The following is a 27,332-nucleotide window of genomic DNA, read 5'->3' as shown; positions in this document are numbered from 1 at the left end:
TCCTTTTTCATCAATTAGTGAATCTAATATGAATATTCAGTCTACTTAAAATCACTCATTTTTCTGAACTGTTTCAAAGAAAATTGCCAACAACATATTTTGTCACTGAATTCCTTAATTTAGATTTGTAAAAAATATTTTCTTCCACAACAAAAAAATGAAACAAAGCAAAACATTCAAAATATTATCACACCTGTGATGAGTTAATTTTTTGTCAATTTGGATACGCTATGGTGCCCAGTTTTTTGGCCAACACTAGTCTTGGTGTGTGAAGACATTTTTTAGATATGACTCACATGTATATGTGCCTTTAAGTAAAGCAGATTATCCTCCATAGTGTGAATCGACCTTATCTAGTCAACTGAAGGCCTAAGAGCAAAGAGTGAGGTTTCCTTAATAAGAAGGAATTCTGCCTCCGAGACTATATCATAGAAACTTACCAGACTTCCAGCCTGTTGGCCCACCCTGCAGATTTCAGACTGAAAACTGTAATATCAGCTCTTACAAAAATGTCCAGCATGTCAACCTTCCCTATGATCTAGATGTTACAGAAAGCATCTTAACAAGTCAAACAGTTTTGGCAGAAATTTATTACAGCTAATGTCTAAAACTTTGAATTACATCACGTCAGGAGACATATATGTGTCCCAGCATTAGGTACCTAACTAGTTAGAATAGTGACAGACTAATCTCTTTACGTAAAGTTACATTTTTCCTCTTGTAATCCAAAAATAATCCATGTGGTGTTATGGTGTTGATTTGTCCCTATAGTTGTGCCCTATTCCCTTTCATACTTCTAACACTTTTAGCATATTTATTAGCTTGATGTTCTTCTGTAAACTAGAACTTCTTCTCATTAGCTAGGGTTATTTACTTATCCTGAAATATAATTTTAGTAAATTTACATTAATTATAATTAATGGGATATTTAAACATCTCTGTCATCATATTTTTGTTTCTGTTTCACTGATTTCTATGACTTTTTATTGCCTCTTCCAAGTTAATTGTTTTTCATTTTAGCTGCCCCATATGCATATATTATTTTGACTTATACCCTATTTCTATTGTTTTAATAATTAGTTAACCTTGGATTTTATCAACTGTACTTAACTCAAGAAAGTCTAAAGTTATTGTCCTAAACCCCTTTCCAAACAATTCCAATGCCTTAGAACATTTTAATAACATCATCCTGCCTCCCATTTACATGCTATCTTTGTCTAATTTTTTTATCTGTCTTCTGTTGTTGTAAAACAATGTATTAGAAACCATTATTATTTTATGCAGTTATTGTATGTTTAGATTTACAGACCTATTTATGGCTTCACTCACCATTTCATCTTGAATTTAAGATTTTTTTCCTAAAATCATTTTATTTGTACCTAAAGAATATCCTTTAGAAATCCCTTAACTCTGTCATTGTTGGGAAGCTCTTAGTGTTGTGTTTGCCTGAACAGTTATTTGTTTTATCCTCTTTTTTGGAAATTAGTTTTGCTGGACATGCAATTCTAAGTTGACAGTGATTTTCTCGTAATGAAACTCATTCCATTATTCTACTACTAGCTACTCTTTAAAGGTCTGTTGTTTATTTAAACGTAGTTCCTTTGAAATTAATCTTTTATCTCTAAACTGGCTAAAATCTTCTCTTTACATTAACATTTTATAGTTTTACTGAATTTTGTCTAGGGTGGATTTTATCTTTTTGTTCTACCTTGTGTACAATATATACAGATTCTTATCTTTCACAAATTCTAGGAAATTGCTGTTTGCCCTTCAGATTTGTCTCTTCTTTATTTTCTCCATTCTCTGCTTTTGGTACCCTGGTTAGATATACAATGGAACTTCATATCTGTTTAAAGTCTTCTACTTTCCATCTATGTGTTTCTCTGTACTACTTTCTGGACCACTTCAGCTCTACCTTCCTGATAACTTATTCTCTCTTCAGCTATGTCTAATCTGCTATCCAAGCCATTTATTGACACCTCTTCCCCCAAGGTAATATATTTCATTTCCACTATTTCCATTTGGTTATTTTTTTCAAATTTGTCTTATACTTTTCATCATATCATTTACTTCTATTTGTGATTTATTTATTTAAGCATTTCATATATAATTATTTTATATTCTGTATCTGGCATTTCAAATCTGCATTTTGGGGAAGTGAGGGTTTAATATTGTTTGGTTTTGCTTAGTCTCACTAATGTTGATTTTTTCCTTGATTGTTTGGTGATTTTTTTCATCAGTGGGAGTCTTGAGAGTTCACCTTCGAGAAACTTTCTTTTGGAGTTTATTTACATTTCCTTCTGCAAGGAACCATAAAGCATCTTGGCCTCTCTCAGGTTCACAACTTAATCTTGAAATTTCTGGTTTAGCCCTGCTCCTCCTTCTCTACAATAATCAGGTTACAGATTGGTATTGGACAGGCCTTCAAGAGAAATTGACATTGACAGAAGGTCCTGCTCTCATTGCTTTATTTTCAATGCATAACTTTCTCTGTGCCTTATTTTATGTGAGGAGAGAGAGAATGCTCTTTTAAAATCATCTTGCCATCTATAAGCAACCCAGCAACACTATGTAAACTAACTTATATGTAGACACTAGTTATTTTGGTAAGGAACAAACTGTTATAATATCTATCTACCATATTGCTAGTAGCCAAAACTACATTAACATTTTGGTTAAAAATTATATGAATATTGCAATCTCAAAATAAGAAACTTTGCTATAAATTATTTATTTCCCCTAATATCTAAATGTGCTACAAATTATATTACCCTATTAAAGTTTATATATTTCCTGATATTTTATTACCGTTTTAACACTCTTCTCTCCTATGGAATTGTCAATGGAAAAGTTATTTGTGGACAGTTTAACAGTTGTGAAAATTTGAAAAACCATGCATAGTAAAGGCAAGTGATCTTTAAATACCTAAACCTACGTAGGTTCCTAAAAATTTCACTCCTAATTACTTCTTTTTCACTAGCAGCTCAATCTGTGCTCATAAGCACTGCTTTTTAGAAAAAAAAAAATGCCACTGATTATAGAAACAAATGCAATGAGCTCTTACTATGGAAGCTTCTAAGGACATAAACCTTCTGTGTCTCTCATTGTTTCACTGTTGAAATTGAGATGTGGTAAAGAATTCTTTTTACTTACAGAAAGCAATTAAGATATTTTTTGGATCTTTAGTTATTTTTAGTTCTGCCAAATTAATAAAGAATTAGTTCTTTGGCTATGAAAGAATTAGAGGCCTGTGAAAGGAAGTGAGTGTGTCCCCACCATCCATAGAATTAATTATATGGGATAAAAAGAGAAGCAGTGTCAGAGTTTGGGCTCTGTCATATTAATAGTCTGGAAATAAGAGTTAAGCAATACTGATTTCCTCTTAGTTAATTTTTGCACAGTGGAATTTCCGAGGGCAAAATCCTCTGGCCTTCACTTTTATTTCATTGCTACTTGACATGACTGAAGTATCTGAAATCTTCAGTGTTCTTGTCTAAGAAAATCTTAAATCATGCACATCTGAACAGATTTATTTAAAGGAAGGTATTTTTACCTCTTGCTGGAATTATATTCCCAACTCAGTAACTGATGTTCAACAGATGACTAATGAACGTCTTACAGCAGAAATTAGCCTCTACACTATCTTCTGGATTCTGTTGCCCCAGTGAGACTCTCTCAATCTGCCTTATCCATTCAACTGGCTCCCCAGAGAAAACCGGAACAGGTGCTAGGGATCTTGTCATTAATTCAGATCAGCAATGTCAGTTAATTAAGTGGAAGGTTTTAACACAGCCTCTAAGGGCAAAGATGGCTAAGGGTCCAGAATGTTAAAATAAAATATAGGCTTCTCTCCATCTCTCAAGTCAAATTTCTTTCTACTAATTATATTCCTTACATTTTTTAAGTCTTAACTCTTAAAAAATATAAACGTGGTCAATATAATGGGAAAAAAGTTGATACCTCTTAATATGTAGAATGTCATCAAAACGGTGCTTTTCAAAATAAATTCCACACATCACCCCTTCCACAGGATGTGAATAGATGAATTTTGGACGGAAAAAAAGTTGTAAAGCAAAATAACATCAGACATAGTGGTTTATTAAAGATCTCTTTGTGGCAGAACTTTACCAAGCCGAAAATATACCATATAATGTGTATAATTTTGAATCATTGAGGTGGTTACCTTATATAGTGCATCACATATGTATGACATAAACATATACATACATATATATGCATATAACCATAGTATTATTTATTTAAATACAATCTTTCTTTTTTTTAATTTTTGAGAATTTTCAGCAACAAAATTTTATAGAACTTAAGAAAACCCTGGATTGTTCTATTTTTGTCCAATACATATATTTTAACTCTTTATTTTTAAAAAATGTCCCCTGATTACTCTTCTGTGAATGCCACATGAAAGTTGAAGGAATTTCAACATCTACTTTTCCCTTGGTGCTAAAGTAAACTTCCTGATATGTGTGCTTGTCAAGGCTGAACTGTCCACTTTTTTTTCTAATCTATTTCTCAAGTTTTATCTAAAGCAAAAATACGAAGGCAAAAATAATAAAAGGAAAAATTTCCTCTAGCATTTAATTAAATACTATGAGATTCCTTTGAAGAGTAACCTGGGGGCCTATGTGAAAAATAGGAAGAGGCATCCCTTCCTCAAGTCACTACTTCCATCTGCTGAAATATGATGATATATTAGAATATGAAAATTACTGCTATCTTCTGGGAAATTATCCTATGAAATAAATCATACAGTGTGAATGAGGCCCCTAGGGTTGTGCAGTGCACAACCTGTACACCTCTACTCAGTGACTCTCAAGCAAAATTAAAAACATTTAAAAGGGTGCACAATATGCTTCCAAAGGCCATGCATAAACCTATAGTTTCCTCAGATGTAGCACAAAGAAAAAGCTACCTGATTTTTCAAATTTGTCATTTTTAGCTTTTATAGTTATCATTAACAACCAGTCTTTTCCATCTTTGAGCCTGGTATTACTCACCCATTAAAAATACAAATCTTTTTTTAAGAAGATGTTGGGGGTAGGAGTTTATTAATTAATTAATTTATTTTTTCTGTGTTGTGTCTTCGTTTCTGTGCAAGGGCTTTCTCTAGTTGTGGCAAGCGGGGGCCACTCTTCATCGCGGTGCACGGGCCTCTCACTATGGCGGCCTCTCGTGTTGCGGAGCATAGGCTCCAGACGCGCAGGCTCAGTAGTTGTGGCTCACGGGCCTAGTTGCTCCGCGGCATATGGGATCCTCCCAGACCAGGGCTCGAACCCGTGTCCCCTGCATTAGCAGGCAGATTCTCAACCACTGCCCCACCAGGGAAGCCCAAAATACAAATCTTTTTACCTGTTGATTGGTGCTGTGTGATTTTCTTTACAAATGCCCATTCTCTAGAATCTAGTAAAAGGAGGCTAAAATGTTATTAATTGCTTTCCTGGATGACTTCCTTTTGTTTTAGGCCTGAGGCTCATGCTAATTTACATTCCCATGGTCAATTTACCTATGCAAAATTATACTTTATGAAATTTTTAAAAGATAGTCAGTTGGCTTTTCAAGATTTGTGATCATATCATACAGATAAGAATTGTGGAATGACTTTGCATTTCATGCAAGAACAGGACTCAATGTAATCAGCTGGAATTTATCTAATCTAATTAACACAGATTGAGAAAGTGTTCACTATCAATACGTTTAGACCATGTGCTGCTGGTCTGGTCTAAATGATGGATGCAAAATACTGCTTTCTGCCAGAATCATATGGTATAGCTCTTTTTTGAGGGGTAGGAGAAAGAAATTCCCACAGTAATATTTGTTGTATGTTTTAACCTGAGTTGTGCAGCCCCAGAATGTTACCGTTTTTTGTGCAGCCCCAGAATGTTACCGTTTGCTCCTCTGAGTTGCCTCATATCTATGCTTCCCCTTCCAATCTATTATTTGCAAGGTTCTTATCTAATTTTTTGTTTACATTTCTTTCTTTCCCCATGGAACTCTTAACTTTTGAAAGTAAGAACTCTCTTATTTTTCTTAGTACCTCCTTAGAGAGGACATAAATGCATATTGAATGGATCACTGATAGGACAACAGTTCAAGGTGAGAGCACATCTTTAAAAGCAGAGTTCTAGATATTTTTTAAGAATCCAGAGAAAACGTCCCTAACATTAACTGACCTACCCCATTCTGTACCTTTAAGTCCTTTTAAGTTGTTTTAAGTTTCTTAGCTATAAAATATTTATACATTACCTTCATGAGGCCTCTGAAGTGAAATTAATAAAAAAATTATTAATATAAATACTGTTTTTGACAAACAGGAACATACAAAGTAATACATTTTGTTTTGTTATATTTGCTTCACAAAAGCCACTGATGGAATTTTTTGAGAACTTCATGTGGAGTAATATCTGCTCAGTAATTTGAAATAAATCTGGAGAAATGCTTTATGATTGTGTTAGGTGAAATGATTTTGTTCTGTTTAAAATTATTCAGCAGTTGAAAAAATCAGTAACATTTACCCAGATGCCATACTGTCATCTGATCTCTTCTCAAAATTTTGAAAATCAGGTTTTCATGTTGCAACACAAATACCTATTTAAAACAGACTTAATTAAAAATAACTAAGTCCTTCACCTTCTCCTTTCTTATCATTTGAATGGAATCCCTTTGATGATTTACATTTCAGACAGATACTGGTTTCTCTCCTCTGCCTTTGCCCTATAAAGGCTACTCTATTTTCAGTCAAGTGTGATCGCATTAGGTCAGCACAGGGATGAGACAAATAAACCAAAACGACATGTTTAACAAAGGAAAACAAGAGCATCGTCAAAGCACCCCCAATTTTCTGTATCGTATCTTTTGTGGTACAAATAATGAAACTGCAAAATCCAGGCTCATGTACGGCTTACTTGTTTTTACATTTCTAGGGATTCTACATAATTTAATGTTATGCTTTCTTTAGGCCCACTAAAATTTTTGTTTGTTCTTAAGTGTCATTTTTGGAGGGAGTATTCTGAGGACCAGTAATAATAGTAATAATTTCCTAGCATTCCAGAAAAAATAATACAGGTTGTGGGGAGTAAGAGAAAGTAGTTCCTAAAACTTCTTTTAAAATATTTTTAATGTGACCATGCTACATTATGCATGCTAAGATTTGACGTGTTGATCAAGTGAGAGCCAAAGCCATGGGCTCAGCACCCAGGTGTCATGGTCAAGCAATCTACTAAGCAACAAACTTACAGCTCCTTTGTTACTGAAAAGTATGCAGTCTGTTTGAAGGAAGGAAGTGTACTGCAATAGTTATATGTGCTTTTGTGGAGTGCCTACATGAAGGTCATAACACTGCCTTAGGAAGAAGGAAAACATTAGATAAGTAACAACGAATAGGTTGACTAAGAGAAATCTGTAAGAAAAGAAACAGACCTCAGTCTTTCACAGCAAACTCATAGACCTGTCAGATTACAAATGCAAGCTTTTTATTTTATTTCAGTAAGTGCTACTTAAATCAAGGTGTCAGCGGTAGACAGAAGAATGGGCCCCAAGAAATATCTCATTCTGAACCCTAGAACCTGTGACTGAGTATGCTACCTTACAGGGCAAAGGGGAATTAAGGTTACAGGTGGAATTAAAGTTGTTAATCAATTGACAGTTGAGATGGAGAGAGTGAAAGCGAAAGCATATCCTGGGTTACTCAGGTGTGATTACTTTAATCACAATCGTCTCTCTAAATACAGGGAGAAGACAGAAGAGAGAGAACCACAGAAATGGCCGCGAGTCTTGCTAGCTTTGACGATAAAGAAATAGGGTCGTGAGCCAAGGAATGCAGGCATCCTCTACAAAGAGGAAAAAGCAAGAAAACAGATTCTCCCCAAGAACCTCCAGAAAGGAATGCAGGCCTGGCATCACATGGATTTTAGCACGGTGAAACTCATTTCAAACTTCTGATCTTCAGAATGGTAAGATAATAAGTTTGTGTTGTTCTAAAATGCTAAGTTTGTGGCCGTTTGTTACAGCAGCAATAGGAAGCTAATATAATGTCTAATAGCAAAGTATCAGAACAGACATATAGAGTAGGCCAGTCAAGGATAAATGAAATTATTCTCAATGAAATGTGCTATTATTCAAGGAATCACCTTTTTCTTTTTCCTTAGTTTGATTAGATAGATCACTGAGGAGGGTGGGGAACAAGGGGAAAGGTGCTATAAGGACTTGCTTATGTGATGCCAATATCTGGGTCATACAAATAACTAAGAAGCTAACTCAATTGTCCTTTATCTCTTGGGTAAAAGGTCTGTAGAGTCAATACTTTCCTTCAGATACACCAGTACATTTTAAATTTCATTACTTGGTGAATAACAGGTGGCTAAGAGAGGCTTAAAAGTGTTACTCATTAATATGGATGAGTACAATGCTACTTTTGAAGAGAAAATAATTGTTTTATAGATGAATGATTGGTAAACATCTGCAAGAGTGTTTTGGAAGTATTATAATATAAAAGCTTTCATTGTTTAGGCATAACCATGTCTCGTATCTTCAGAACTGAGTAACTGGGACATATGTATAGTGTGGAATTAGGAAGCTGCAAAGAATTAAAGTCAGGTGTGTTTCCTGACTCTCCAAGAAGTTTCCTAAACTAACAAAAAAGAAAAGGCAAAAATCCTTTCATTTCAGTGGTTTGAGGACCTAACTGCTGACTCAGTTGGAGCACGAAAAAAACAGCAGCAAGAGCAAAAGCAAGAGAGCAGAGACATGCTCCCTCCTGAGCATGCTCCCTCCTTTTGTACTTTCGGTTGTGTTTTTCCAGAATGAAATCTGCACACACACACAAACACACACACCCGCACCATGGATTTTACCCCCATTGTTTTCAGGTCTTTTTTGGGGAGTGAGGCTTTTGCTGTTTACCCTCTCTAAAAGTTCAGTGCCCCGCTGTGAATTTCCATATCCCCTTTCCCAGCTTTAGTGGTTCTTTTTAGCACTTAGTACTATCCAACGTAGTATTTGTCTCTTATTGTTTTTTTGTGCCTACTCGACATGTTCACTATTTGCTCTGCTCACCGGGGGCAGTAATATTGAATTCAGAGTCACACGACACAGCAGACTTTACCCAGCACCATGCTTATTTAGACTTTAGGAAAATAACTTACAGGCTAGGCAAATCACCATGTTCAGTAACAACAGAGAAGAGCTCTCTTGACTCTCGAGCTGTTTCCAAATGCCCTGTCATTCTCCACTTAGCATGTAAAGGGCCATGAGAGATGATACTGAATGGATATGAACCACCTCAGCTCAGGGAAGCCACTGGCTCAGAGCCCTTTTCAGCTTTTGTTCCTTGCTAATGTCCTCTCAGGAGGACATGTTAGTTCCCATTCTCTGGGGAAGCTGTGTGCATCAGAGATGATTAAATAAACCTGATCTTTACAGCGAGGTACAAATTAGGTGTCAGTGAATCGCATTTAACTTGGACCCTGTGTTCTTGTAAAGATTCCTTGAATTAATGTTGCAAGGGAGGTTACACCAAAGATCATGTTCTGAAGATGGAAGAAAGACCACAGAATCAGCTTCCAACATGTACTGTCTCATTGACTAAGGGGCTAATAACCTCAAACTCCATGGGCATTGGACATTGGCAGTTCATCATTACCAGAAATATAGCAAGGATGTTTGAGACAACTTATTACACTGTATTTAAATAAACAAATATACAGAAAGACCTATAAGTGACTCATTGGACCTTTCATAGGAATCCATCCCAATTTACCTAAAAAAGGAGAGTTATTTTTAGGTGTATTTGTGTTAGTTCCATGTTGTAAGCTTTAAGGAAAGTATTTTTACCAATTTTTTTTTTTTTGGTTTTTGGTTTTTTTACCTCTAGGAAATATTTATAGTAAAACTTTTGCCCATAGAAATTAAATTATCCTCAGGGTTACAAAACTTTCCAAAATTTCACATACTTATTTCATGTATCTTACAATGTTTCCAACTATTTGTTGTAATGGATTTTCCCCTGCTTTTAGAAATACTATTCTCAACTTAAGTATCATTTTGAAAAGAAAATTCTAAATGTTCTATACTCTCTTTCCTCCTTCTGGACACACAGGAAGACTTCATTTCCCATTCTCTCTAGCAGTAATTGTGCTGGTGTGTAACTGAGTTTTGGGAATGTGAGGGGAAATGATGTGTTACATCAAGTCGAAAACAGTTAATAGCAGTGTGTTCCTACCACACGCTCTTTTCTGTTCATGTGATTGAAAATGAAGGATCTTGTGATGACAGGGTTGCAAATTGGGTATCGTCGGTTCCTGGACTCTGATTGGAGGAGAGCTGTGCAAGCATCTCTCTGGTTGTGTAAAGTCACTGACGTTATGGTGTTTGTATGTTTTGGCAGCTTGTGTTAATTACTTTGAACAGAGTAGCACAGGGGCCAGTTGATTGAGAGGTTTCAGAGAGACAGAAGAGATCAGTCATTGGAGATTGAAAGAAACGTTTAAAGGATTGCAACATTATTAATCATACTTAGTATAACTATGGCATCATTAAGGGCATTGAAAGAAGTTTTTAAAAATCAGCGTCTTTAAGAAAATAAACACTTATTGCATGCCCACATACATACCTACAGTATAACTATATTAATTGTCATTTTTTGTACTTATTATATTATATATTACATAACTAACAGAAACCTATGTAAGTAAATATGAATTAATTACTTCACAAAATCTTTAGAACCACAGTATTTCAGAGAGAATACAAAATTAAATCATCATTAATACCTTAGCCAAGATCACAGATAATTGGAGGGTTAGACCTATGATACTAACTTGAGTCTCTATAGTTTACAAAATCCTCATTTTCTCTAATGAGCTATTCTATTTCTAGCCACAAATATGTGTACACACACACAATTGAAGGGGACATCAACTACTACTCTTGACTATGAATTCAGTGTATCAAGGATCACTATTTCTCATCAGATGTATTATGCTTATATGTTGAAATAACTTTTGGAGGGGATGTTAATAGCCTGAGAATATATGAATGCTAGGAGATTTTCATGTTGACTATTGCTATTATTTTGTCATTACATACTCATACAGTTGTGGAAAAAACAGTTGATACTAGTATTTTATGTAGCAGGAAACAAATTTTCTGACCCGGTTGGGAGTGTGGGATAGATTTCATCAAGTTATTGAAATGACATTTTCATCAGGGTTGTGAACTGTTTCACAATGGAGTAAGATGGTGATATTGAATAGATACCAGTGGATACCAATGACAATGCCTTCATATTCTCTGTCATTTGGATTTGTATTTTGTAGGGCAGGGTCTGCAAACTGTGGCCTGTGGGTTGGCCTCCTGTTTTGTAATTAAATTTTTATTGGAACACGGACACCTTATACATGTATGTATTGCCTAAGCCACTGTTGTGTGACAGCGTGAAAGTTGAACACTAGTGACAGAACATGAGTGACAGAACAGTAGTGACAGAGCACTGCTGACAGAGTCCCTATGGCTCACAAGCCTCAGACCTTTACTCTCTGGCCCTTTAAGAAAGTTCGTCAACTTTGTTGTAGGTAAGTTTTTAGCAGAGTGATGGCAAAATAACAACTGTGTTTCAAAAAGCAGACTTGGGGAATTATAAGAGCAGTGGAGGGAGACAGAGAAAAGAATTTAATATGCTAGCAGAAGAGTCCAGGGGAAAGGTGATGGAAGGCCTGACCTTGGTATGGAAAAGAAAATATAAAAAAGAAAACAACTTGATAAAATCAGGGGTGGGATGTATCTGGTCTGTCAGCTTCTCCCCTGATGGACATAATTAGGTTCTCCTGAGTGGGAGCACACCAGAGGGAGGTGCTGGTAGGAGAGCCCAGCTAATCACCAGCTGTTCCTACCATCTCCTTTCAGCTTCCTGCTCTTGGTTGCTTCCTGCTCTGGGCTGCATGGGCACATTCTCCTTGCCATGCTTCAGGCCTCATGACTATAGGCTCTAGGATGCTGCTCTTTTTTCAGTTAGCTCTTCCTCCGTAAGACAGCCTATTCCTCCAAATGTTCCTTTGGGGACAGAATTTTCCAGCATCATTGTGTGTGTGTGTGTGTGTGTGTGTGTGTGTGTGTATCTCTTTTTCTCTCTGTCTCTGTCTGTCTGTCTCCTTTGCATTCTGTTGCACTCTGTTTGTCTCTCCTAATATCTCTCTGGTAGGCCCAGAATTGGAAATAATACTGACATAGGCTAAATTCACTTTGTTTATATAAATGTTGTTTTCTCCAGTATTACAGATTTTGGGGCGGGGGGTACGCGGGCCTCTCACTGTTGTGGCCTCTCCCATTGCGGAGCGCAGGCTCAGCGGCCATGGCTCACGGGCCCAGCTGCTTCGTGGCATGTTCAGGATCTTCCCGGACTGGGGCACGAACCCGTGTCCCCTGCATCGGCAGGCGGACTCTCAACCACTGTGCCGCCAGGGAAGCCCCAGTATTACAGATTTGGCAGAAAAAAACTCCTTTTATATTAGGGCATTAAAATTGCCTTGATCTCTCCCACTTCATCAATGTTTTTCTATCTATTGGTACATTCTCATCAGCATAGAAACATGCTGTCAACTAATGCAATTTATCCAATCTTAAAACAGACATACAGACAAAAATCTGGTTCCATCTCTCTCTGTCTGCTGTTCCAATTCTCTGTTCTGTTTTACAACAAAATTCCTCAATATAGTTGATGGTGCACCCTGATTCCATTATATTTCCTCCCGTTCTCTCCTGAATCCAATTCACTCAGATTTAGCTTATGTAGAAAATTTAGCTTATGTAGGACCACAGCCATGCTGTGGTCCCAGCCTCATGTGACTCAGCCTATCAGCGCTGAGAGTGTGCTCTTTCTCCTTCCTTTCTGAAACACATTCTTCTTTCTGAAAACTCTGTGGTTCTACTCTAACCCATTCAGTTATCATTCTGACTCTCTATAAATTCCTTACAGCTCTCTGATTCTAAAACATGGGAATGTCACCCAGGTTCTTATTTTTCTTCCTCAGTCCAACTCTAGATGATCACAACCAGTCTTTTGCCTTTAAATGTTATCTCTATGCTAAGGACTTTCACATTTTTATGTCTAGCCAGACAATGGTGCTGAAGTCCATACTCGTAAATCCAACTACTTACTTGACATCACTTCCTGCTTGCGGTTTTGTGCTGTGGCAACTCAGCTAAGCTAGTTCTATGCCTCTCAGAATTCCCTTACCTGTATGATTCTGGGTTAGGATTGGCCCCGAGAGAAATTGTGAGATTTGAAAGGTAGAAATGAATCAGTAGTCTCTGCACATGAAAAGTCAGTGTATGTTGCCAGGGCTGCTGCAGGTGGCTCCCCTACCTCCACCAGTCACTATCTAAGTCCTGGGCCAGGCAGCTGTACATGGCCATGGGAGAAGCATGCCACCTCCTTTTGCAGGTGACCCAGGTTGAAAGTACTGGGAGACAAACTCATGTTCCAGTATGTTCTCATGGGTTCCTGTGTGTCTAAGGGATTTCAGTCTGTCCTTGCTCTCCTCTGCCTCATATCTAGATTTTCTTCCCAACTGCTAGCACTGAAGACCAATGGAGACTTTAGATCCGCCTCCAGACACAAGGGCAGTGTCCTTGAATAGATTCCTTACCAGCGTCACAATTTTGTAAGGTCAAGTCTTTTAAGTTAAGTCCCTATAATAAGCCCCTTGCATCTACATCATGCATAGCAGTTTTCCTTCCTTGCTTGAACCCTAAAGGATATACTCTGCTTTATTTTTTTCTTTTAAGAGCCGGCACCACTTGATGTGGTAAATGCTCAATTGACTATTTTCTGACTACATCCAGTAGAAGATAAGTTCCATGGTGGTAAAGAGTTTGTTTTATCTGTGGTAATATCTATAGCATGTATGATTGTGTCTGACCCATAGTAAGAATTCAATACATAGCTGTTTAATGAAGAAAATGAATGGATAAATAATAATTGTATATTTGTCAAGTGATTTTTTTGGTTAATCAGAATATCAGTATACCAAGAGTAACAATGACAAGGGATAAGTAAAATGCGTGAAATATGGTTTTGAAATATTAACATTATGAAAGAAGCCAATCCAGAAGTGAAAGAGGAAAGGGATTTCTTTTCTGTACTAACAGGTTAAATAGTGAAGAGTCCAAACCTGTCCATTACCAGGCGCTTGTCATGACAACTGGGCAGGTTATTTTCTGAATGTGCAACCTGCACAGTTTTGTCAACTGCTAAAGACTAATCAACACTGGTTCACAGTCAGTGACTAAAATCGCTAGAAAGGAAAAGAGCCATCAATTATGCAGTTATGTTTCACTTCAGGAATGTTCTATAGGTGCAAACAGACATTTGGCAAAAGAGTTGAACAAGAAATAGGACAAGCCATTACAAGCATATAATTTTTTTTCTTTTCTGTAAAACTATGGGTTCTGCCTGAAATTTGTTTTGTGAGATAAATCTTCTTCTCCAAGAGGCAATAGTGTTATTAATTAAACAAAGGAAGAGGCAACCGAGGTGAGATCCTGCTAAGCCAAAGTTGTTAAATGAATCTGAGCTCTCGTACAGAAAATTTCCCCAGTGGTTATCTAAGCTGTCACCATTTTAGTGCATCTGAGGAAATGTGCTCCAAGATTTGTGTTAGTGTTGGCAAAGAAACGAACTAATTTTAATTCTCAACTCCTAAATCTCACATCAATCCAGAAACTTTGCAGCTAAACTTATCTAAGTTTGCTGCCCAGCCAGCAATTACATTAAAAATATTAAATGAAAAGATAGCAGCCTACCCTCATGTAAATAGTAAAAGTAAAATTTAGAAAAAAATTTATTTTGACTTTTAAAAATGTTCAAGTCTGTTAAAAGTTCTGATTCCTAGAAGGTCATAAAAAGACTCATAGAAGATTTGTTTTCTCCAGTTGCCTAGCTGGCTGCAAAACTAGATTACTTCCTGCCATTTCTGCCAAAATAAATATTATTAAAATACTATATTCCCCAGCTGCCAATCAGAACCAAATGTACATAAAAAGATGGTGTTTATTTGTACATGTACACCTTTCCCACCACAGAACTCACTTAAATGTTGCAATGCTGGAGATAGTTTTAGCAAAGCTTTTTAGAGCTGGCTTTCTTACATCTTCCTTCTCAAATACGTAAAACATTATTGACTTAAAATGAAAACCCTCAGCAATTTATTAGAAATGAATTTTTCTTCTGCCCACGACTAAATATTCAAGTTTTTAAAAAATCACTGTGATATTAAAGGTAAGATTAATTTCTGATTTCGGAAATGATGAGAGACTTAAAAATCTCAATTTTCTTAGAGAGGATTGTCTCAAAGAAGAGGATGCATGCTGGGAACAGGAAAAGATCCAACTGATTTTCTGCTGAAAAGAGGGGCGTGATTTAAGCAGATTTTGAGTGAGGGAGAAAAGATCCCGTGCACTGCAATTTGGTGCTGGAAAGAAGCCCCAATTCACATATCATTAGCTTAAGTGATTTTTTTTTTCCTCAATACCTAGGTTTTAAAGGTATGTTTTAAATTCTAATTGTAAAAGAGTTTTTAAAACTTTTGATGGGGTTGCCTTGTGACCCAAGATGTTACTGTTGTTTTAAAAGAAAAAAAACAAGTCTGTTTTTATTGCTATCTTTTGGATTATGCCAGAACTTGAATTTGCCAATAGAGGGCAATAGTCAAACTAAGATAGACTGCATTTATCATTTTTGCAACTTCTAATGAGGTAAAAGGACACATAGAATCTTCATCTGCTTTTATGGATATTGCTGTGTAATTGCAGTGTAATTATGGCACACACAGCTTTAGAAAATTATCTTTCAAGAAAACAGCTGGTTCTCTTTAACAAACCAGGATGAAATCTTGTCAATTAAAAAAAAAACTCCAAAGAAAATTTTCCACAAATACATGCCGATAATAAACAACAAAAAATGAAATAACATAAAAATTTCAAATGGATAAATCAGAGCTGCTGATATGAAAAATAAGACAAATGTACAAACATAAGAAAATTATAAAGGTAGGAGGTACTTCTGATGTATTGTTTTATATTACAGTGTAAACAGACTTCTTGGAAAGATTTCAAATATGTTTTTTTCATTTTTCTCTTTTAATTTATTTGTGTAATTATGTAAATGCATGGGTATATCTAGTCTAAATATGAGATGCACACACACAAATGCAGACCTAGAGGTTTATAAGAGTTTTTATAACCAGTGCTCCAGAAAAATTACAAAACAACATTGGGGATTTGATACTGTAAATTTTTAGGTTTATTAAACTCTTAGACATGCCAACAATCCAATATCTGAGTGCCTCCTATAAAAACTCTATTATATACAAAAATTAGAAGATACTAAATAGGTCATTAAGAGAATGATTACTCATTCACTTTGACATATGACTTATTTCAGTCTTACCTTAAAAATCATTCAGAGTTACATAGAGATGATTGGATTTATAAAAAAAAAAAAAAAGTTACAAAGTCAGAAACATAAATAAAATGAAAATTTTCTCTTTCTCAACTTGATGAGATATTTTCAGGAGATAGGTTATATTTAGACTCCCATGTAAGCATGAAAAATAAGAATTGGTACATTCTGTACTCACAGAGTGGCATATCATGACAGTATCATAGCTTTGCAGGCAAGTATCCCTTATGAATCTTACATTTAGGAACTATTTTTATTAACAGCAAACACTAACTGAGCATATATTATTTACAGAATGGGACCCTGTATGGTTAAAATTTTAAAAACTAAATATAATATATGATATTAAAACACAAATACAGAGATATATACATGTGTGTTGTATATGTATATGATATGTATTTGTGTGAATATTTATGAAACATGAGGAAGTAATAATAATATTTAAGTTTGTGTTTTTAATTGTTCAAAGTAAGTTGAATATCTAGCAATAATACTCATAGTCGGTAGTTCCCAAAGTGTAGTAGTACCTGGACCGTTACAGTCAGTATCCCCTGAGCGCTTGTTAGTTCCCAGTCTGGCCCCATCTCAAACCTGCTGAACCACAAATTCTGGGATTGGGCTTCAGTGATCTGTGTTTAAACAAAGTTCTAGGTGATTCTGATGCACGTTAAAGTCTGAGAACCACTTTTCTTGGTAAATGTAAGTTATTTTCATGATTATTATAATTTGGACAGTATGAAACCTAGAAGATCTTCCCCTGTCTCTAGACTTGTTTTCAAACAAGTTCTGTGCTAAAGTGTATATAACCTAGGTGTAGTTAACATGCTTTTATCAGATAGATTGGTTCTTGACTGTTATAGACTAAACCTTTTAAAAATTAGTCATGTAATTGAATCTTTATAGAAACCTTTTCTTAAATTAGCTCTGGAATTCCAGCTTTAGGAGTTCCTAAACATCATCTAATTCAAATAGAAAATTGGAAAACTAAGAACCAAAAGGATTAAAAATATTTGCCAGATATCAAAAGGTCAACTTGACAATGAACTTGGTGTCAAATCCAAATCTTCTAACTTCTATAGTAAACTTTAATCAGATTGGATTGTAGGTTATGGTTTTCAACTAATTTCCTGTATCAGTGATAGGATAGTTGTCAAATAACTCATGAAAGACATTTGAGCAACTCAACACCTTAGCAACGGCACAGCCTGATAAGTATTTCCCAACAGTAGGAAAGGAAATATGCTTAACTATCAGCTATGCATCCTCCTCTTGCTTATGTGGTGGGCGATCACTTCTAAGAGATATTGTTGGGCCTTTCCAGGAGATATTTCTGTCATTGAAGCCAGCCAGGAGAATGTGAAATTTAAGTTACACTTGTAGATTTTCTCAGTTATTACCATATTCTTCTAAATCAGTTGTAATTGTATTGTTTTTCTCTGTGTGCTGGTCTACATCTCTTCTGTAAACTTGTTGATTTCAGGAGTTACTCTTTCTGTTTTGTTTTGGGGGGTATGTGTATTTCCTGTTCTGAGAGTTGACCACAGCACCTGGCACATGATAGGTGCCCAACACTGGTGTCAAATAAATAAAATGACTGAGTGGAAACTCAATAACAGATACTCCGTTTTGCAGCTTTAACTCTAATGAAAATATAATCCTTCAGCGATAATGTAATAAAAGAAAGATATAATCTGTACCTATTATTATAACCCATTTATAATAAAGTTTTCACAATGCATCTACAGTTCACAAAAGTTCATTGCAGGTGTCAGTGAAATCACTGTAGCTCTGGGCCACATAGGTTTATAGGAATTCAGGACCATGATGCAACTAATAGTTATAGTAGTTTAGCTCCTACTTCAACCCCTCAATTTCCAGCCATTGATTTCTAGGTGTCTTTCGTGTGCGTTCATGACCTAGTCCTCCAGGATACTATGTAATGTCAAATATTCTTCTCTTTTGCTCTGATTTTCAACCTACGGGATCCTGTATTTTCACAGTAAGTTTGCAAAGGCCACAGAATCAGATCACTGAAACCACAAAGGAATATGGCCCACTTTGTCTTCAGAGGAGGCAGCTGAAACCAGCTCCATCTCAATCTGTTCATTGTCCTATTGAATTTGCATCAGACCCTGAAAAGCAATATACCCTCTGCTCCCATGGGCAGCGTGGTTGGCTGTTGGATATTCTTAATCTTGACCATTGCTCCCCCAATTTTTCCATTAACACTTCCCTGCAAGCAGAGGCAAGTAACATACCTAAGATTTCTTTAGACTTTTGTTCTACCTTTAAAATCTATGCAAATGTTTACTCTAACCCATAATGAAACAGTGTTTTAATATGAAACTAATGCTTTAAATGACTTTACATCAGGTGGAAACTTTTTATTCCAGGAAAGTGTATTACACCCCTTCTGTACTTTTCCATTACCATCAAGAACACACTTCAATAGTCTTGTGAGTACTTGTGGCCAGTTTGAGAAATTTAGCCTGGCTTGAATTTTAGTGGAAGAGCTCATTAATTTTTTCTCAGTGTTTATTGGGAACTACTGCATTAGAAGACAGTTATACATCAATGGAAGCTTAAGTGTGGGAAAATCTGACTAATAAACACATTTGTAATATTCAAAATTACTCCTCCCCACCAATGATGAATGTTTATCCTTGGAAATAGCAATTGCTGTTTAATTAAGAGGCTAATTCCTTTGGGAGAGACCTTCAGACAGGCTTAGTATGGACCCTCAGTATATACTGAGATTTGTTTGAATTTCAAAGTTGAATTCGACTCTTCAACAGGAATTCCTAAAATACCAAGATCACATTTGGAAGCTACAACATTTCAGTCAAAGACACATCTAGACTTTGATTCTGAGTGTAGTACTCCATGAGTTTGGTCAGTCACTATACTTCTTGAATTTAAGTCTGTTCAGATAACAGACTTCTGATCATAAGGCAATAATCATCACAACATTCTTGTTTGGTTAACCTTAAAATTTCAACAGGACATGTAATAGTTACCATTCCTTAAGACTAACAGAAATATATTTCCAATGAATGCATAATTCCTTCTTAAAAGGTAATGTACATTTATTACATAAAATCTTTTCACACTTGAGTAATGAGTAACATGAGGATACATTCAAACAAATGTACTATAATAAACCATAAAAAACATAAACATTAGTGAAATTTAATATATCAAATTATTATTAGTATAATAGTCTATAATATTCAGAAACTGCAAGGAATTGTTCAAATGACAGGATTTTATCAATATTAGATGGGCAAAAGAGCATGTTATCTATTATGACTCATTGCATAATACTGGAAAGTTTATGAGAGATTTCTGAGAAACAGGTAGGCATTGCAATAACCTTACATATCCTTTCTGAGAATGCAAGTTAACAGAAATATTAAGTAGATAAATATTTAATTCTTGTCTAGGGGATAAGATAAATTAACTAGAATGATAGCCATATGAAAATGCACTTGGAATGATGCATAACAGTAGTTAATATCACATGAGGGAATATAGGCAAATGGTTTAATTGAACCAAAAAAATAAAATTGCATCAAAGTTCACAGTTCTAGAACGTCTAAACCAAAGTCAACTTTTATTGATATTTAAAGCAGTGAAACCACTTTCATCGATCTATTTTGTGTGGTAGGTGATGCACTATGAGAGAAACATCTATAATGTGCTGTGCAAAGTGTATAAGTATTGTTGACAATAAATTAAAAGTAATGTTGATGTTCCAAACAAGTTTTGGCGGATAGTTAAATTTTGAAGCGGATGAATTTAGGTAGTTTCTGAACTTGTTTCACTGTGGATATCATATTAAAAGCAGAATTTGCACTCCTAAAAACTGACTCTATTATTCTGTTAAAAAGTTCCTTTTGATGTAGAGCATTAGAAGTAATATTTGCCGGTACTTTGTGGACCAACCTTTAAGTTCCATCTGTGTTAAAAAACTGAATTATTTATTTTGAAGTATTAAACAAATACTCAACATAGCCTTCTTGGACTCAATTTAAAAGGAAAGTTACAAGGTGCATGCACAAAAGAAATACATATATAATATTAGACGTAAATGCACACATTATACCTAAACACATACATGTATGAATAAACACTAAAAATGTTGCTAATTGTTTTTCATCCCTTTTTTTAAAATTAGGAATAGTAGCACTAAGCTATAATACTAGTTTTACAATGGGGAGAAATAAGGCATAGCCAGATTGTTTCTGTCAATTCATTTTATTCAAACTTCTGTATAGTTAATAGATTGATAAAATTTGGATTCAATTCAGAAAACATAAAATCACAAAATAAATTTTCCTTTCACCTTGAATTACAACTTCAAAAGCCTTACACTAAGAAACATGAGAATCCCCAAAAGGGAAGAAAAAATGCTAGAAAACTGGGTTGACTGTTGTTCGCATGACTATATTACTTCACTGAGGGTAATCCTACTTAAAATGGCAAAATGTAAAGATTTAGATTTTGGAGGACTGAGGTTTAGCATTTACCACAGCAACTTTAATCACTGTTTTAGCATGCTCTGTTTTATCACCTGTAGAGATTTGTTTTTTTCCTAAGACTCTGTTTCCAATTTCCTGATTCAAGTGCTTTTGTGAAAGAATTTACTGTTTGCTTTCACTACTCTTCTTTCTTGAAGATAGTTTCCTAAAGAAAGAGACCAGCTTTAATCCAGCACTTAATTCAGGTTCTCATCTCCTATCTCTTCTTCCTGCCATTCTACAGCTTGTGTTTGTTTGGTCCAGGAGTTTCATAAGTACCTCATATCAAACTCCTGCCTCTGTCATCTCCACAGGGTTCATCTCCTCAAGGCACCCATTCAAAAAGAATCACAAATCAAGTTCCCATTCCCTTGATTAAAAATATAAGCACTTACTGAAGTATTGAACAGGAGGTCAGGAAATTATTTTGTGTAACACAAAACAAATTTGCTAAAAGAAACAAAGAAAAAGGAGGAGGGAGAAGGAAAACAACCCTGCCGATATCTGTATTAATTTTCACCTTTGTTATGTATTTCAATATTCCTTTTCACTAAGGTTGGCCCTATAGGTACCTTTTCTCAATTGTTCTGTTGTCAGACCTTCCGGGCTCTTCCACCTCTCCTTCCTTCTTTTCTCTACTAATCTTTTCCTACCACTTACATTTTGTACAATTCATGTGTAATCTAAGGTCCCACTGACATTTGAGAATGACTTTGGGGGCAGAGAAGATGTGTAGTTTAAGGGAAAGCAGCATACGGAAATGAAGAGATGGTGTGTGTCAGAGAACATAGGGCTATTGCATCTTATAAAGGCAGTGGGTTTACAGAATGCCTCTATACCTCTAGTATTTTCTTACAGAAAATCTCTATATAAGCACCTCTCTCCATCATTTCTTCAGGCTTCAACTCTGCAGATGGCCCAACTGGTGAAACATGCCATGTTGAGTAACGTTTGCAATGTTGCTTCTCCTGGGTAGCGCATTTGAATTCTGACTTTTTCCCCCTGAAGACAATGAATGAATCTAATGGTTAGTACTTCAGTAGTTGAAGTGGGCCCATTGGAGGGGAAATTAGACTTTTTCCATCACTTCAAACTAGATTTTTATATGATTTCCTCTCATTCCACCCAGAAGCATTCACAGTCACTGAGACGGTTGTGCCTACTGTATTCCAAGCACTGTCTCATGTGTTTACATAATTATCACATTTAAACCTGAATTTGTGAAACTGCAGATATCACCAACCTTACTGTTTTGTCTTGCACTTTCAGATTTTCATCTGCCAGGTGATCACATTTGCCCCCTGTTTCTATCTACATTTGCCCTCAACTTTTTTCCCCTGTAAATATCTCAGATTTGATTAGTGCTTTATAAAGTCAGTGATTCGTCTTCTCATTCAAAGTGGCATAACCATGTGATCTACTAAAAGCTCTTCTGTGGTAATTGATTTATCACTCTTATCATTTAATTCAATGCACACAGCTGAAATTTTGGTTTAATAGCTAAGTGCACTCAAGAGGATTTCCCAGATAAATGTAGGACTGTGGCAATTTCTTAAAGTTCTGAACTTATAAAACTGACAAAATATAAGTGCAGTCATTACATGGTGTGAGTTTTCTGGTGGAAATGTATTAATGAAAGATGATATATTAGGTCAGCTTTATTACACTTTGTAAATATCTACAAGTGAAATAAAAACAGAAATGAATCAAAAGAAATAACCTAGTTCTTAAGGTAGTAAAGAAATTTTTTGATTTTAAGAATATGTAAGGGAGATCTAGTGTCAAAAAAATGCCATCAAGAGTGAACAGGCATTTCAGCATGGACACAGTGAAACATTCTCATCTAAGTATTTTAAAAACAGAAAATTCCTTTCATCTCTCTGTTCCTTGAACTGCATATGACCATAATACAGTGTAAAAACAATACTGGTAATTCAATCTTTACTAACAGATTATTTCATAGCTCTTTATGGGATTTTTCCTGGTTTTTTTTTGGATTTGATATTATGGACTATGAACATTACCACCCATGTTTTAAAAAAATTGAACATCTCTCTTCCATTGTACAAGGGATTAGAAAAATTGCATGTCCTAGTTTGATAGAGCTATCTGTTCACACTGTGTATTAAATATAATTATTTTAAAACATACTCTAATTAGACTGATTATTTTTAAACTAGTTATAAATTTGTTTGTAATGGTTTTCCATGTTGTATGTGTGACAGCTTGTGATCTAGAGGTACTTTGGGGTGGACAGTATTATAGTATGGATAGCTCTACTACTGGCCTAAAAAGCAGGGTAAAAATGAGAAATTTATACTCTTTTACTCTCCTGGTTCTGTTTTAGTACTTGTCAGTTATGTAACTGTTCTCTTCATTATTAGCATCTGGGTCACAGAAGAAAATCTGTGTACTGAGTGAGTTAATAGGTAAAAGTACAAAAACACAGCTTTGAAGCTTTACTCATAGTATGGCACGTATGATTGTTAAAGATCAAACTAGTTAGCCTTTCATATTTACAAAAATAATTTCTCAAAAAGGAATGTTCACTAACAAAAATGATTCTTTCAATAAGTGTTTTATTTTAGACAATTTCTTGAAAGTTTAACCTTACTGATCACAAGGTGAACAGTTTTTAAATTTAAAAAAATCAAAGTATTCCTTCAGATACATTTTAGTTACCAAACAAAGGAAACACCTTTTTTTATATTCTTAAATACTTGGATATATTGGAAGAATGCAAAATGATTTTAATATGCTTCTATTTAAATACAAAGAATCAATTCATAATTTTGTTTTTGTGTCACTAAAATACGGGTTGAAAGGTTAAGACGCATATAAGAATATTTAACACATTTCCTTCATTTTTATAGCAGCATTGATTATAAGATGTGATCATTTATTAGTGGTTTAGAGAAAAATTACAATAAATGAACATATTATTGATGTATATAGATTTCAGAAATGCTAAATTATAAACATACATTATCCATAAATATAGACATACATGTACATGCATGTGTGCATATATGTATGTCTGTATACACATGTGTGAATACACACATGTATATGTATATATGTATATATAGAGATACACTTTCTTCTACAGGAAGAGGAATATAATCAATGGTGTGTTGATGTGTGTGTGTGCGCATGTGAGACCACCAACACTAAGAAAAGGAGCCCTGATTTATAGCATTTTTCCAGTTTCCATGGTGTAAATACTCGTACCACAGATCACTTCTAGCTACTGCTACTATTATGCACAAATGGGAAGAGCAAGAGATGTATATATACGTATACGTGTGTGTGTATTAAATCTCCTAGAATCAATTGCTTGTTATTCTAGATTTGTGCCACGTTAAGGAAGGAGGAGAAACACTGCTTAGTGTGAGAGTTCTGTGGGTGTGGTCTACACAGTTTCAAAAGTAAAGCACATAGAATGGAACTTAAGCACACTTGCTCTTTGAAAGAACACTGCTTAACATAATGATTAACATTAATTGCGCATGTTTTTATCTAGAAAAATAAATATAAGGTATTAATGAAAAATTCTCAAATTGGCAGCTTTCTTTCTTTATCAGTGTGATCTTTGAATGTTCTTTTAAGTCATAGAAGGTTATCTGCTTCTGCATGACCTCAAATGAATTTTGTTTTTGTTGTTTTTAAATGGGCTTTTGATGTTTGTTCTATAGCCATCGATGTCTTTACTGGCCTAGCTACATTTTTCAGTTGTTGTTGTTCCCAGAGATTCTGAGTCACATGTCTTTCTGAGCCTGAAACATTTCACAATTGCTCTTCTTAGTGGAAGGAACTGGATGAAATCAGTGGTCTGGTTGTTGGATGGCTTCCCAACAGAGTTAAAGTAATATTCCCAACTAAGTGAGGCTGACGACTCTACCAAGATCTTTCCATTCAGGAGCAGAATTTCTCCTGCTTGCCATGGCTGCTATCATATCTTCTGTGACTAGCCAACTCAAAAAATTCCCTTCTGATTCACAGACTACTTATACTTTACATCACCATTTTTTTTAAACATCTTTATTGGGGTATACTTGCTTTACAATGGTGTGTTAGTTTCTGCTGTATAACAAAGTGAATCAGCTGTACATATACATATATCCCCATATCTCCTCCCTCTTGCGTCTCCCTCCCACCCTCCCTATCCCACCCCTCTAGGTGGTCACAAACCACCGAGCTGATCTCCTTGTGCTATGCGGCTGCTTCCCACTAGCTAGCTATTTTACATTTGGTAGTACATCACTATTTTTTTGAAAGTCTGAAGATTTTGCCTTCTGGATGTGCAAACCTAACAGAAGTTTTGAAAGTTTAGCTTTTACAAGATTTTTGTACAAGTTGAATCTGAATAAACAAATAAACACAACCCCCGCTTGCAAAAACAGAAAACAATGAAATATTAAAATATGGCAGCCATTTATTTAACAGTGATTATGATTTCCTCAAAAAATTAGAAAAGGTATGTCGTTACACAGAATTCATGTTCAGTGGATACTATTCCAATGTTTTCTATGGGATAATAGTAATCTAGCTTCTGAAACTTTAAGTCTCCTTGAAAATATTTAAAGCTGAAAAGAGACAAAGCAAACAATCAGAAATCTAAATGCAAAAAATAATTTACAATATGCCCCTATCTATAGAAGCTAATGGTTTCTATTACTTAAGAGCCAAGCAGAACGGATTAAGAAAATTAAAAGAATCTAAAGAATGACTTGGGGCTTCCCTGGTGGTGCAGTGGTTGAGAGTCCGCCTGCCAATGCAGAGGACACGGGTTCGTGCCCCGTCTGGGAAGATCCCACATGCTGCGGAGCGGCTGGGCCCGTGAGCCATGGCCGCTGAGCCTGCGCGTCCAGAGCCTGTGTGCCGCAACGGGAGAGGCCACAACAGTGAGAGGCCTGCGTACCGCAAAAAAAAAAAAAAACAAACAAACAAAGGGCTTCCCTGGTGGCGCAGTGGTTGAGAGTCCGCCTGCCGATGCAGGGGACACGGGTTCGTGCCCCGGTCTGGGAAGATCCCACATGCCGCAGAGCGGCTAGGCCCGTGAGCCATGGCTGCTGAGCCTGCGCGTCCGGAGCCTGTGCTCTGCAAGGGGAGAGGCCACAACAGTGAGAGGCCCGCCTACCGCAAAAAAAAAAAAAAAAAAAAAAAAAAGAATGACTTGGCCATCTAGCGGGTGGGATGGGGGGCAGGGGTGGGAGGGAGGTCCAAGAGGGAGGGGATATATGTATACATATAGCTGATTCACTTCATTGTGCAGCAGAAACTAGCACAACGTTGTAAAGCAATTATACTCCAATAAAAAAAAAATACAGTACTATAACCATGAGAAGAAAAAAAAATAGAATGACTTGGCCATCTAGTTAAAAGTCCTTTAAAGAATGATTTGGCCATCTGGTATAATTTCTTCAGATGTTATACTAATTTTATTTCAAGATTTTTTTTTGATGTGGACCATTTTTTAAAGTCTTTATTGAATTTATTACAATATTGTTTCTGTTTTACGTTCTGGTTTTTTGGCCACGAGACCCGTGGGATCTTAGCTCCACGACCAGGGGTCAAACCCACACCCCCTGCTTTGGAAGGCGAAGTCTTAACCAGTTGACTGCCAGGGAAGTCCCTAATTTTACTAATTTTAATTCAAGCCCAAAACATTAAATTGCACCTGATAAACTGTATAAAGAAAAATTGTCTTTTAGATGATGGGAAATTCTAAATCATGTCAAGTTAAGTGTTTAGGTATCTCAGATTGGGAACTATGGCTTTATTAACTATATAATCCATTTGTGGATCTGGCTAAGCTACTAGCTCCAATAATATCCTTCATCAGGAAAGTTCTTGGGGTTAATTTTACTTTGTGAAAACCTATTTCCTTCTCCTTGTTTTAGATTGTTGCCTTTCAGTGTTGGTGGATACACTTTCTTTTATAGGAGAGTGAAATAATCAGTGGTGTTTTGGGGGGTGGGTGTAACAACCAACTCTGTAAGAAAGGGAAGCCCCGATTTTTTTTTAGCATTTTTACAAGTTCCATGGAGTAAATACTTGTACCACAGATAATTTCAAGTTACTGCTACTATTGTGCATAACTGACTAGGGATATATACAGTTTGCTCTTGGGAGCTAGTACTTGCTAGCCTCCAGCACACCATTGGATCTAAATGATTGTTCTTTCCACATTATGAAAATATCAATACAAAAAAATTGAACTTGAGAATCTAAGAACTTTTATCAGATTTCCCAATTTTATAATCAAAATGTCTTAATACTTCATGCCTTTTTATTTTCATAGCACTTTTTAATAACTCAAATTAATTTTACTTACT

The sequence above is a fragment of the Mesoplodon bidens genome (genome assembly GCF_964165515.1).
Source record: "Mesoplodon bidens genome assembly, chromosome: 9".
NCBI classification, from domain to species: Eukaryota; Metazoa; Chordata; class Mammalia; order Artiodactyla; family Ziphiidae; genus Mesoplodon; species Mesoplodon bidens.
Note: the sequence above shows the minus strand (reverse complement) of the source record.